The 12,011-nt window shown below is 45.9% G+C and overlaps 2 long non-coding RNA genes across 2 annotated transcripts; one reads left to right on the forward strand and one right to left on the reverse strand.

Annotated features, from left to right (window-relative positions):
* Window positions 1–1,102: 1,102 nt before the first annotated feature.
* On the reverse strand, window positions 1,103–2,563 carry LOC127000764 (uncharacterized). Its single transcript, XR_007754496.1, has 2 exons — window positions 2,469–2,563; window positions 1,103–2,405 (listed from the first exon to the last, which is right to left on the reverse strand). It is a non-coding gene; the product is annotated as an uncharacterized LOC127000764 (long non-coding RNA).
* LOC127000759 (uncharacterized) lies at window positions 1,749–3,065 on the forward strand. The gene is made up of 3 exons (XR_007754492.1): window positions 1,749–1,851; window positions 1,920–2,855; window positions 2,917–3,065. It is a non-coding gene; the product is annotated as an uncharacterized LOC127000759 (long non-coding RNA).
* Window positions 3,066–12,011: the final 8,946 nt, after the last annotated feature.

Below are 12,011 nucleotides of genomic sequence, written 5' to 3' on the forward strand. Positions count from 1 at the left end.
GAGATCAAGATGGCGTAACAGCTAGTAGACAAAGGAAGGAAGGAAGGAAGAGGACGCCGGCGAGGAAGGATGAACTATGAGGGGTGCGGAAAAAAGGAAAGGGTAGCAGGAAGGGAGGAATCAGTTGCCTATATTTCCAAGACGCGTCCGGACCGTCATTTCCCGCCGTACATTAACAGTGATGGAGAGATTCTGTGGCCTTCGTCAGCATGGCAAGGGAAGGGAGGAAATAGTGAAGAAGGAGGGAAAAAAAGTAGAAAGAGTATAGGACAGAAGAACATAAGAACATAAGAGCGTAAGGAGTCTGCAAGAGGACGGTTCCCCTATACAAGGCAGCTCCTGTAATGCATAACCACCTCACCTCACTATCCATGAATTTATCCAACCGCTTCTTGAATGTATCTATAGTATTGGCACCCACGTCATGATTGCTAAGCCTTTTCCATTCATCCACTACCCTATTGGTAAACCAGTTATTGCCTATGTCTTTGTTGAATATGAATTTATCTAACTTACAGTCATTGCTTCGTGTCCTACCTGGTTCTTTTACAACCAAAATCCTAGTGACATCCCCTTCAATTTATTAAAGCCCTTCATCCATTTATAGACTTCGATCAGGTCTCCTCGCAACCTTCGCCTTTCTAGAGAGTGTAGATTTAGCTGTTTCAGTCTGTCCTCATAAGGCAAGTTTCTCACCCCTTGACTCATTTTTGTCATCCTCCTCTGTACAGTTTCTAACATCCTGATATCCATTCTATAGTAAGGGGATCAGAACTGAACCGCGTAATTGAGATTAGTGCTAAGTAAAGTTTGAGGATGACGTCAGCGCTCCTATTGCTTAGTTAGTTATATAATTAATGGATCAGTCTCTTTCTAGTATTTTGTGTTTTTATCATTCTCTGGTGTTGTGTTGATCCTGTCTCTTCATATTATATATCCTTCTCGGCCTCGCTGTCTGCCTCTGTAGAGCTCCACCCAGAGGAACACAAGGAACAGAAAGACGGAGACATTTTAGTAGGCCCAGAATACGTAAGTGCAAGCGCCTGCCGTAGTATAAGCCTGTCTTTGCTTATTTACCTGATTATACATTGTCTTGTTATAGATTAATAAGTGAAATAAGTGATATACAATGCTGAACGTTCGATGTTAAGTGAAGTGCTCAGCTGCCCGGTGTAGTGCTCAGAGACGCGGGCGTTTTCGAGTGTCATGATTGTGATCCTGGCGGTAAACGTTATTGTTGACATGTTTGACCACACTATATTGTGCGTCTACGAAAAGGGTCATTTCATTCTCCTACCGCCCACGAAGCCCACGGAGCGGCGGTATCATTGATGTTGTTTCTATATTTTCCTTTTCTTGGTGTTTTATTTCTACGTTGTTTTCTGTGCGTTCTTATTACATTATCTCTTTTCCTTTCCTTTTATACCATCCATTTTTTGGTCTTCTGTTTCAGTCTGGATGATCCGTGTGCATCTTATGCCTTTTTCGATTTTGTTTTCTTAACTATCCTTTATTCGGTGTTCCATCTTATATTATCCTTTTTTGTCCGGTTCTAATTTCATATTCTTCTTCTCGTGTGTTCGCTTTTATTATCCTTTTATTTGTTGATTCCCCTTGGTGGATTGTCTACGACGCCTATAACGAGCCCCACCTGCCCGGCTGTGTGTGTGTGTGTGTGTGTGTTGGTTTGAATTCGGAGTTTTCCTTCTCCTAGGAGGACTGCCTACCACGGCTAACGACCCCCTCCTGCCCGGGTTTGTGGTCAGAGTTATCCTTCTCCTAGGTGAACTGCCTACCACGGCTAACGAGCTCCACCTGCCCGGGTTTATTGTTCGGAGTTTGCTCTCCTAGGTGTATTGCCTATGACGGCTCACGAGCCCAACCTGCCCGGGTTTTTTATTCGGAGTTTGCTCTCCTAGGTGTATTGCCTATGACGGCTCACGAGCCCAACCTGTCCGGGTTTTTTATTCGGAGTTTGCTCTCCTAGGTGTATTGCCTATGACGGCTCACGAGCCCAACCTGTCCGGGTTTTTTATTCGGAGTTTGCTCTCCTAGGTGTATTGCCTATGACGGCTCACGAGCCCAACCTGTCCGGGTTTGTTGTTCGGAGTTGTCCCTCTCCTAGGCAGATTGCCTACCACGGCTAACGACCTCCACCTGCCCGTGTTTGTGGTCAGAGTTTTCCTTCTCCTAGGTGAACTGCTCACGCTAACGACCTCCACCTGCCCGGGTTTGTAATCGGAGTTTGCTCTCCTAGGTGAATTGCTTTCGCTAACGACCTCCACCTGCCCGGGTTTGTAATCGGAGTTTGCTCTCCTAGATGAACTGCTCACGCTAACGACCTCCACCTGCCCGGGTTTGTAATCGGAGTTTGCTCTCCTAGATGAACTGCTCACGCTAACGACCTCCATCTGCCCGGGTTTGTAATCGGAGTTTGCTCTCCTAGATGAACTGCTCACGCTAACGACCTCCACCTGCCCGGGTTTGTAATCGGAGTTGTCCCTCTCCTAGATGAATTGCCTACCACGGCTAACGAGCTCCACCTGCCCGGGTTTATTATTCGGAGTTGTCCCTCTCCTAGGTGAATTGCCTACCACAGCTAACGAGCTCCACCTGCCCGTGTTTGTTGTTCGGAGTTGTCCCTCTCCTAGGCAGATTGCATACCACGGCTAACGAGCTCCACCTGCCCGGGTTTATTGTTCGGAGTTTGCTCTCCTAGGTGTATTGCCTATGACGGCTCACGAGCCCAACCTGCCCGGGTTTTTTATTCGGAGTTTGCTCTCCTAGGTGTATTGCCTATGACGGCTCACGAGCCCAACCTGTCCGGGTTTTTTATTCGGAGTTTGCTCTCCTAGGTGTATTGCCTATGACGGCTCACGAGCCCAACCTGTCTTTTTATTCAGGTTGCTCTCCTAGGTGTATTGCCTATGACGGCTCACGAGCCCAACCTGTCCGGGTTTGTTGTTCGGAGTTGTCCCTCTCCTAGGCAGATTGCCTACCACGGCTAACGACCTCCACCTGCCCGTGTTTGTGGTCAGAGTTTTCCTTCTCCTAGGTGAACTGCTCACGCTAACGACCTCCACCTGCCCGGGTTTGTAATCGGAGTTTGCTCTCCTAGGTGAACTGCTCACGCTAACGACCTCCACCTGCCCGGGTTTATTGTTCGGAGTTTGCTCTCCTAGGCGAATTGCCTACCACGGCTAACGAGCCTCACCTGCCCGGGTATATTGTTCGGAGTTTGCTCTCCTAGGCGAATTGCCTACCACGGCTAACGAGCCTCACCTGCCCGGGTATATTGTTCGGAGTTTGCTCTCCTAGATGGACTGCCTACCACGGCTAACGAGCCCCATCTACCCGTGCAGATCTCCGGTACCTCCGCGGACGCCCCGGGGAACACCAAGGTACCCTTCGGGGAGCCCTCCAGTACTGCCACGCTCGCCAGGGAGACCTCGGGCTCGCTGGCGCTCCTTATCCCTACCGAGGCTCGCGGAGGGCGAATGCAAGAACTCGCTTCTTAAAACTACCAGACTGGATTATGAAATTAATCGTGAACGCTGTGAATGCGCTGCTCACCGCGTTTACCGTTTCTGGGATGGAAAGTCCAAGGGCCTCGGGAACGCGCACAGAACATACGAAAACTTTCTCTGTTTCCCTCTTTTTTTCTTTCTTCTCATATTTCTTTTTTATTATATGTTCCTTAGCCTTAGTAGTCTGTTTTACTAATCATTTATTTATTATTTCGCTCTTATTATATAGATAATTGAGTAGAAAATATCCGGAGGGGGAAATGTCCAGAAGGGAATACTATGTACAGGAGGTAACATGTTCGGCACCCACTACTACTACTACCATTGCTTCTACTACTACTACTACTACTACTACTACTATACTACTACTACTACTACTACTACTACTACTACTACTACTATACTACAGTACTACTACTACTACTACTACTACTACTACTATACTACAGTACTACTACTACTACTGCTACTACTACTACTACTACTACTATACTACAGTACTACTATACTACAGTACTACTACTACTATTACTACTACTACTACTACCACCACAACTAATACTTATATACTACTACTACTACTACTACTACTACTACTACTACTACTACTATGATGAAGGAAGGAAAAAAATAAAAATAAAATAGGACAAAAGTAGAAGGGAAAAAGGGGAAAGAAAACAAGAACTCAACGAAGGGGGAAGGGGAGGGAGGATAGAGGGAAAAAAGTAGAAATAAAGAATAGAAGAAAGAGGAGGTAGATGTGAACGAAGGGAAGGGGGGAGAGGGGGAAGAAGAAAGGAAGAGAATGCAATGGAGAGAAAAAAGAAAGGCTGGAGGAAGAGGAGGAAGAAAATGGACGAGGAGAAGGGGGATAGGGGAGGGAAGATGGAAGGAAAAAAAGGAAAAAAGGACAGGAGGAAGAGGAGGAAGGACAAGGCCGAAGGGAAGGAAATAGGACGTGTCAGGATACAAAAGTGGGAGAGGAGGTGAAAGGACTTTGGAAAGGAAAGATGAGGGAAGTGAAGATGAGAGAGGAAATAAGGAGGAGGAGGAGGAGGAGGAGGTCTCTAAACCGCTTGAGCGTGAGCGTTTTGATGACCATTCGTGTCTCAGGTCAGCTCAGGTCACGCGTGCACACACACACACACACACACACACACACACACACACACACACACACACACACACACACACACACACACACACACACACACACACACACACACACACACACACACACACACACACACACACACACACACATTTACTTAAATATATAAACATCAAAGCAGAGAGAGAGAGAGAGAGAGAGAGAGAGAGAGAGAGAGAGAGAGAGAGAGAGAGAGAGAGAGAGAGAGAGAGAGAGAGAGAGAGAGAGAGAGAGAGAGAAGCACTATATAATACCAAAACTTCCTTCCTCCACCTTCTCCTCCTCCTCCATCCATTTGTTGTCTTTCAGCCTCACTCTGAACTTTCATCTTGCCACTTGCTGCATATATACAGTCTCCCCCCCCCCCCATCCCCGTCTCTCTCTCTCTCTCTCTCTCTCTCTCTCTCTCTCTCTCTCTCTCTCTCTCTCTCTCTCTCTCTCTCTCTCTCTCTCTCTCTCTCTCTCTCTCTCTCTCTCTCTCTTTCACTCTCCACTTTAACAACCACAGCTTAGGCAATTACATAAACCTCCTATTATGTCATTTTTTCTCTCTCCCTTTCTCTCCACATACTCTCCCTCCCTCCATCCCTCCCTCCATCCATCCATCCACAAACCCTTTATTTCACCACTTTTTCCTTTCTCTTTTTTTCTGCTGTATCTTTTTTTTTTTTTTTCCTGCCAGCCGTCTCCTCCTTGTTCCGGATTTTCCTTCCATTCTTCATGTTATGTTTCAACTTCCTCATTCTTTTTTTTCTTTGTCTTCGTTCTTGTCTTTTACTTTCTCATGCTTTTTTTTTCTGTCCTTACTTTTGCTCTTCTTGTTTTCTCCCCTCTCGTGTTTCTTTTTATATTCTATTCAATGTTTTTGTTATGTTTATTTATTTGGTATTCTTCTTTTCCTCATTTCTCGTCACTATTTTTCTCATTTTCTCTCCTCTCCTCTTTCTATTCTCTCCTTTTCTCCTTTTCCCTACTCCTCTTTTCCGTTACATGAATTTCTCTCCTCCCTTCCTCTCATTTCCTCTTTTTTTCTCCTCTCCATTCTTCCTCCCTTCAACTCCTTCTGTCCTCTTTGTATCCTTTCCTCTCTTCTCCTTTTCTCTCCTACCTTTTACCATTATGTGAATTCGTCTCCTCTCCTCTCATTTCCTCTTCTCCCCATTTTTCCTCACTCCTCTCCACTCCTGCTTTCCTCTTTTTTTTATAATTTCCTCTTCTTTTCCATCGTATGAATTCCTCACTTCTCCGCACCTCTCATTTTCTCTTCTTCTTTCCTCTTCATTCTCCCTCCCTCCCTCCTTTCCTCCCCTCTCCTTCCCCCCTCATCATCCTACCCACACAAGCTTCCCTCCACACCCTCTTCACATTCCAAGTCGGTCTCTCGCTACATTTTTCTTCCCGGCCCATAAAACATTTTGCAACATTTCCCAAGAGTTTCGCAGCCGCCTCACTCACCTGGATCACTGATGAGGAAGGTAGGAAGGTGCTACTCAGGTGTGTTTGGTGTGGTGTTAGGGAAGGGACAGGTGTTAAGGGGAGGAGGTGGAGGGAGAGGGATGGGTGAAGTCAGGTATGTACTACGTGTGTAAGGTTTGGTGAGGAAGAGTTGGGATTTGTGTCTTATTCTTCTTCGTTTCTTAAGTGTAGCAACGTTGCCAGATTATCGTACTCAGAGCCGCGTGTTTACCGGTTTCTGAGCCATAGCAATTGCCAAAAACCACCAATAATTAACCATTTTAACGATAGCTATATATGAAGGCAGTTATTTAGGTCGAGGAGGCAGTTTTGGGGTCGGAAATCGGCAAACATAGGAGGCTGAGTACGACAATCTGGCAACGTTGAAGTGTAGTGGTTTTGTATCTTATTTTATTACTTCTTTTTACAATCACTAGTAAATAAAAAAAATTGAAATACAGGTTACACAACGCTATACACTTTCTACTACCACCACCACAAAAAAAAAAAAGGCTCTTGGATACGTTCCCATGCCATTAAGTCTGACCAGATAATCGTCGTCGTTCGAGATAATGAGAGAAGCCTCCAGGTGACTCAGGTAGCGGATCACAGGACAGTTAACTACACGTCCACAGAATAGCAGAACACTTTGCACGTTACCTTCCCAGCGAGACTATTCACTGACTGTAATATCACACCACCCGCTTACAAAGGGAGATTAAGAGGAGTAGCAGGGAGACAAGAGGTGGTTAGGGGGAGGAGGGGGAAGGGGAGAGGGAGAGGGGAAGGTAGAGATGGAAGCAGAAGAAGGGGAAAGTGAGAATGACGAGGAATAGAAGTAAGAAGAAGGGGAGGGAGAGAAGGAAATGGAAGTAGAGGAAGTTGAAAATGGGATGACTAGATTTGATGAGAGGAGTTGCAGGGAGACGAAGAGGTAGAATGAAGAGGAGGGGAAGAGGGAAGAGGAGATAGAGAGGTAAAGGAAGTGGTACAATGAGAATGACGAGGAGGAGGAGGAGGAAGACGAGAAGATAATATAAAGAAGAGAAGGAAAAGAGAAGGAAGAAATGAAAGCAGAGGAAATATAAAATAAGAATCACGAAAAGTAGGAGGAATATAAACAGGTGATGTGAAGAGGAGAGGAAAAGGAAGCAAAAGAAGTGGGAAAAACAACATAACGAGGAGGAGGAGGAAGGAAAACGGTAGTATGAAGAGGAGGAGAGAAGGAGGAAGAGGAGAAAGAGAGGGAGACAGAGAGAGAAAAAAAACAAAAACGAGACTATACCAATACACGTCACGCACAAAACCAACTCCTAACGCACGCCAAGGGATGAAGGTCCGTGTCATTAATATTTCCCTGTAATTAAAAACGTTCATTCCCACCTCCCTTCACGGTCACCTACCTCCCTTAACCCCCGTCCGCACGCCCTAACGAAGCCGGGAACGTCTCCAGCCTCGCACAGATCGTTTCAGGACCCGCAGGACATTTAAACGTTCCGGAAAGGGTAAGCTGGAAAGAACAGTGAAGACCCCGCAGTATAATTTGACCACACGGGGACATTAAGCCTCCTTGGGGTGTAGTGTGTACCTTTGCCACGCTGAGTATTCCGGAGGTCATAGGAGAATGGTTCCTGTGTAATGTTATGGTTTATTCATCCAGCGAAGAGGAACATTTACATTTAAGTGTGTGAGTGTGTGGTGTTTGTTTCACAGCCCACACGATGATAACGAGAGAGAGAGAGAGAGAGAGAGAGAGAGAGAGAGAGAGAGAGAGAGAGAGAGAGAGAGAGAGAGAGAGAGAGAGAGAGAGAGAGAGAGAGAGAGAGAGAGAGAGAGAGAATAAAAAAAAAAAAATCGTATGACCATAGAGAAGCACTTCGTTCTGACATACAAAGTTACCCGAATACTTAACTGCCCTTGAGAAATGTTGAAGTCAAAAAGAACAGAGGAAGGGAGAAAAGACCGATCATGATAACAGGCAGACACAGACAGACAGACAGAGAAACAGCTAAAGAAAGTTGGAAAGAAATCAAAAGAGAGAGAAACAGAGAGCCACGTTCACCGCCAAGCCCAGCCCAGCCTAACCACTTACAGATCTATACACGATAACAAACATACATACATACAGACAGACAAGAAACAACGAGAGAGAGAAAGAAATAAAAAGAAAAAGAGAGGGAGAGTTAGCCGCATGTACCGCCAAGCCCATCCCAGCCTAACCACTTACAGATCTATACACGATAACAAACATACATACATACAGACAGACAAGAAACAACGAAAGAGAGAAAGAAATCAAGAGAGAGAGAGAGAGAGTGTGTGTGTGTGTGTGTGTGTGTGTGTGTGTGTGTGTGTGTGTGTGTGTGTGTGTTAGCCGCATGTACCGCCAAGCCCAGCCCCGTCCCGCCCCCTACAGAGCAACACACGATGGCATTAAGATGGGCACCCGCCGCCCCCCTAACTAATACCCGGGATGCGGCGATAGCGAGGTGGTAATTGATTAGATGCGGCGCCGGTGATGGAGTGTGAGGCCGCGCGTCGATGCCAATGAAGATTAAAAGAGGGGAAGATTGGCTAATGAATGGGAGGAACAGGTTTGCTTTTGGCGAAATTTATTTATACGAGATAATGAGATAGAGGTGTGTTTGATGGAGTGTTTGATGGATGATTGATATTTCTGCACACTAGGACGGGAATCTTCTTTTTTCCTCCTTTGCGTCATCAGCCAGGGGTGGACGCTGTGGTTTGGGGTTAAACTTTGGGTCATATTTTTAAACATTTCTTCGCCCATGCTCACATATTTAACAAGGCTTTCATTAGGGCTTGGGTCATTTCCTTGGGTATTTTTATGACCCTGGTGGTAGTTTGACCTTTCTTCTGTACCATGAACCTACAAAAAGCACTCATTAGGATCCAGTTGGTGTCCTTTTTGGCCTTTGGAAATAGTTGATGTGATGGGTGGAGGCGTCTCAGAATACCAACCGAAGTCCGGGTACCGTCCCTAACGTCACCCGGTGGCAGTGGGGTTCGAACCAGCCTGCCCTCGCTCTTTACTTCCACGGCTAGACGCGCTAACCCACTGAACCACCGCGACCCCGGAACAATAATGTGTTGAGATGAACGAGCGTCAAGGGTGTGTGTTGATGGCAGCGTAGATTAAAGGTGAGGAAGATTGTTTGATGAATTTAATGACTGACAAGTATACCTTAGACAAATTGATAGTGTTGTGTTTGATGAATGAGTAATATTTCTTACGTGCACAATAGATCGGATTGGTTGATGAATGTAAAAGAAGAATGGACGCGAATTAATACAAAGGGAGGGACTTGTCGTTTTAAGCGAAGCAGTGATTAGCGTGAGGGTTAAATGTTTTTTTTCTTACAGCAAAGGAGGCCGCCAAGGACGAAACAAAACTAAAAACAGCTCACAAGTCGCTGCTGCTGCTTCTGATAAGGTATGTCTGAAAAGTAATCAATTTTGGTTGGACATGTCTTTATGCTACCCTGTTGAAAGTGTTAAAGTCGTATAGAAGACAGGAAACGTTGAAAAAAAATAGCTAGATAAAATTGGAGTTCAGTAACAATCTAAAAAGAATATTAATGTAACGCTTTGGATGAAGATTATAAGGAAAATGTGTAACTGTCAAAAGGAATAAAGAATGATTAACTTGCCCGAGGGATGAGCTGGCAAGACCGTGCAAGAGATGATTGATATTAATGAATACAAATGCAGGAACACTGACAGACTTATGTAATTGTGATAACCTGGTGACTGATTGAATGGAAGAAGACGATTAATTCACGAACATCGGAAAGAGAAGGACAGACAGACTTAATGTACTTTCTGACAGATATCCGTAAATTTATGTAACAAAGGGGAGTTTTTGGTCCTGTAGCGTGGGTTGGCTGCCGTGATCAAAGGAATATAGGTAAAAGGAATGTTTGTCTACCACCTGTAATGTTTACGTTCCCTTGAGTAGAATTTTCGTTTTTTCTATTTACCTTTAGTGAGAGGGATGGATCTCGTTTGTTTGTAGAAGTAATGAAGGTAAAGAAAACGTAGAGAGGGCAAGGGCAGGAGAGGGAAAAAAGGAGAGCAGGAAGGTACTTGCTTATGTGTCTAATCTGTCGGCGGTAAACACAACTAGCCAGCTTCGTACACAACCCTCTTTTATTTTCTTTCGTTCTTTTATTAATCCGTTTATTCATCTATTATTTTTAAGCCGCCATCTGTTGCTCATTTCGTCCTTTTTCGCCTTATTTTCATCTGTTTTCCATAATTTCGTTCTCGGTGTTGATGGTTCGCGCGTTTCCTCACTCTTGCGCTCCTCAGATGTTCGCCAATTTCCCAGGTTACGTCCAGGTGTCTTCATTTATCATGTGTTTGTCATGCTCGGTCTACGTCTGCTTGCTGTCCCCATTCTCTTTGATGGCGCGGCACCAAAGAAAACGGCTTGCTAAAGGGGTGTCTCCGGCCTTTGAATGTAAAATCTAGAGTGATCAAGTGGGGTCCGGTCTGAGCTTAAAACCTGATTAATGATTCCCTCTGTTGTATTTATCATGATGCTTGAACTTCCCTCTTCCCCCTGCCTCCTCCCCATCCCCCTTCTCTTAACTTTCTTCACCCCCTCTCTCCCACCCCCTCCTCCCGCCCCCTTCTCTTCAACTCTCCTCATTCCTCCCTCTCTCCCTCTCCTCTCCTAGCAAGTTTTACCTCCTGCTCCTCCTCTTCAACTATCTACATCCCTCTCTCCCACCCTCTCGTCCTCCTCCTCCTCCTCCTCCTCCTCCTCCAATTACCTTCTTACCCTTCTCTTCATCTCCCTCAAACCCTTCCTTCCACCCTCTCCTCCCTTCTTTCAGTCCTTCTTACCCTCCCTCTTGGCCGTCAAACCCTCCCTCCCACCTTGCCTTCCGTTCCTTTCCTTCTTCTCTCTTCTCTTCATCTTCCTCAAACCCGAACTCCAACCCTCTACTCCCTACCTCAGTACCTCTCCCCTTCCCCCGCAAACCCTCCCTTTTCCTCCTTCCCTCCCTCCATATCCCCCTCCCCCTCACACACCGCGTTCCCTCAGAAGCCATAACTCGGCCCCCTTGACAGCCATCCCCGTGTCTCCCTGATTTAAGCTTGGCCGGGCCGTAAGTCTGAGCGGAGGACAAGCCGAGGAGACGCCCATGTCAGCCTCGGGAGTGGGAGGTTATGACCGCGTGGAGGGTGAGGAAGGAATGGGCTGGGAGACGATGTGGGATGTGAGTCACCAGCACCTCCCCCCCCTCCACCCCCACACACACACCTCCCTCTCCTCTCATTACACTTTTTGCCTCTCATCTTCGTTTTTTTCCTAGTCCTCTTCTTTTCCTCCGTCTTTCATCTTTTCCTGCTTCTCAGTTTTGTTCTCATCCATCGCTCGTTTCTCCTTTTCCACGTCATCGAGTACGCTAATGATATGATGTACGGGAGACACACACACACACACACACACACACACACACACACACACACACACACACACACACACACACACACACACACACACACACACACACACACACACGTACACACACACCTGACTACCGACCCCGTTCTCATGTATTTTTTATTTATTTATTTGGTATTCCACTTAATTTGTTCCCACTTTGTTGCACGTTCCCCTCATCCCTTAATTTCGTGTTTTTTTCTTCTTTTCGTCCTTCCCTCCTCACTCTGTATTCCACATTGTTCCCCTTTTAATTATCATTCCCTCTTCCTCCTCCTCCTACACCCTCAAACCCTCGCCTAGTTAGTATGTTCGGTTCCTCGTATTCCACACTCACTTTTTTTTCTCGTCCCTTTTCTCCTCATTTTACCCTCGTCGTTATTATCTCTTCTCTCCTTCCATC

Source organism: Eriocheir sinensis, chromosome 2 (assembly GCF_024679095.1).
Source record: "Eriocheir sinensis breed Jianghai 21 chromosome 2, ASM2467909v1, whole genome shotgun sequence".
In the NCBI taxonomy this organism is placed as follows: Eukaryota; Metazoa; Arthropoda; class Malacostraca; order Decapoda; family Varunidae; genus Eriocheir; species Eriocheir sinensis.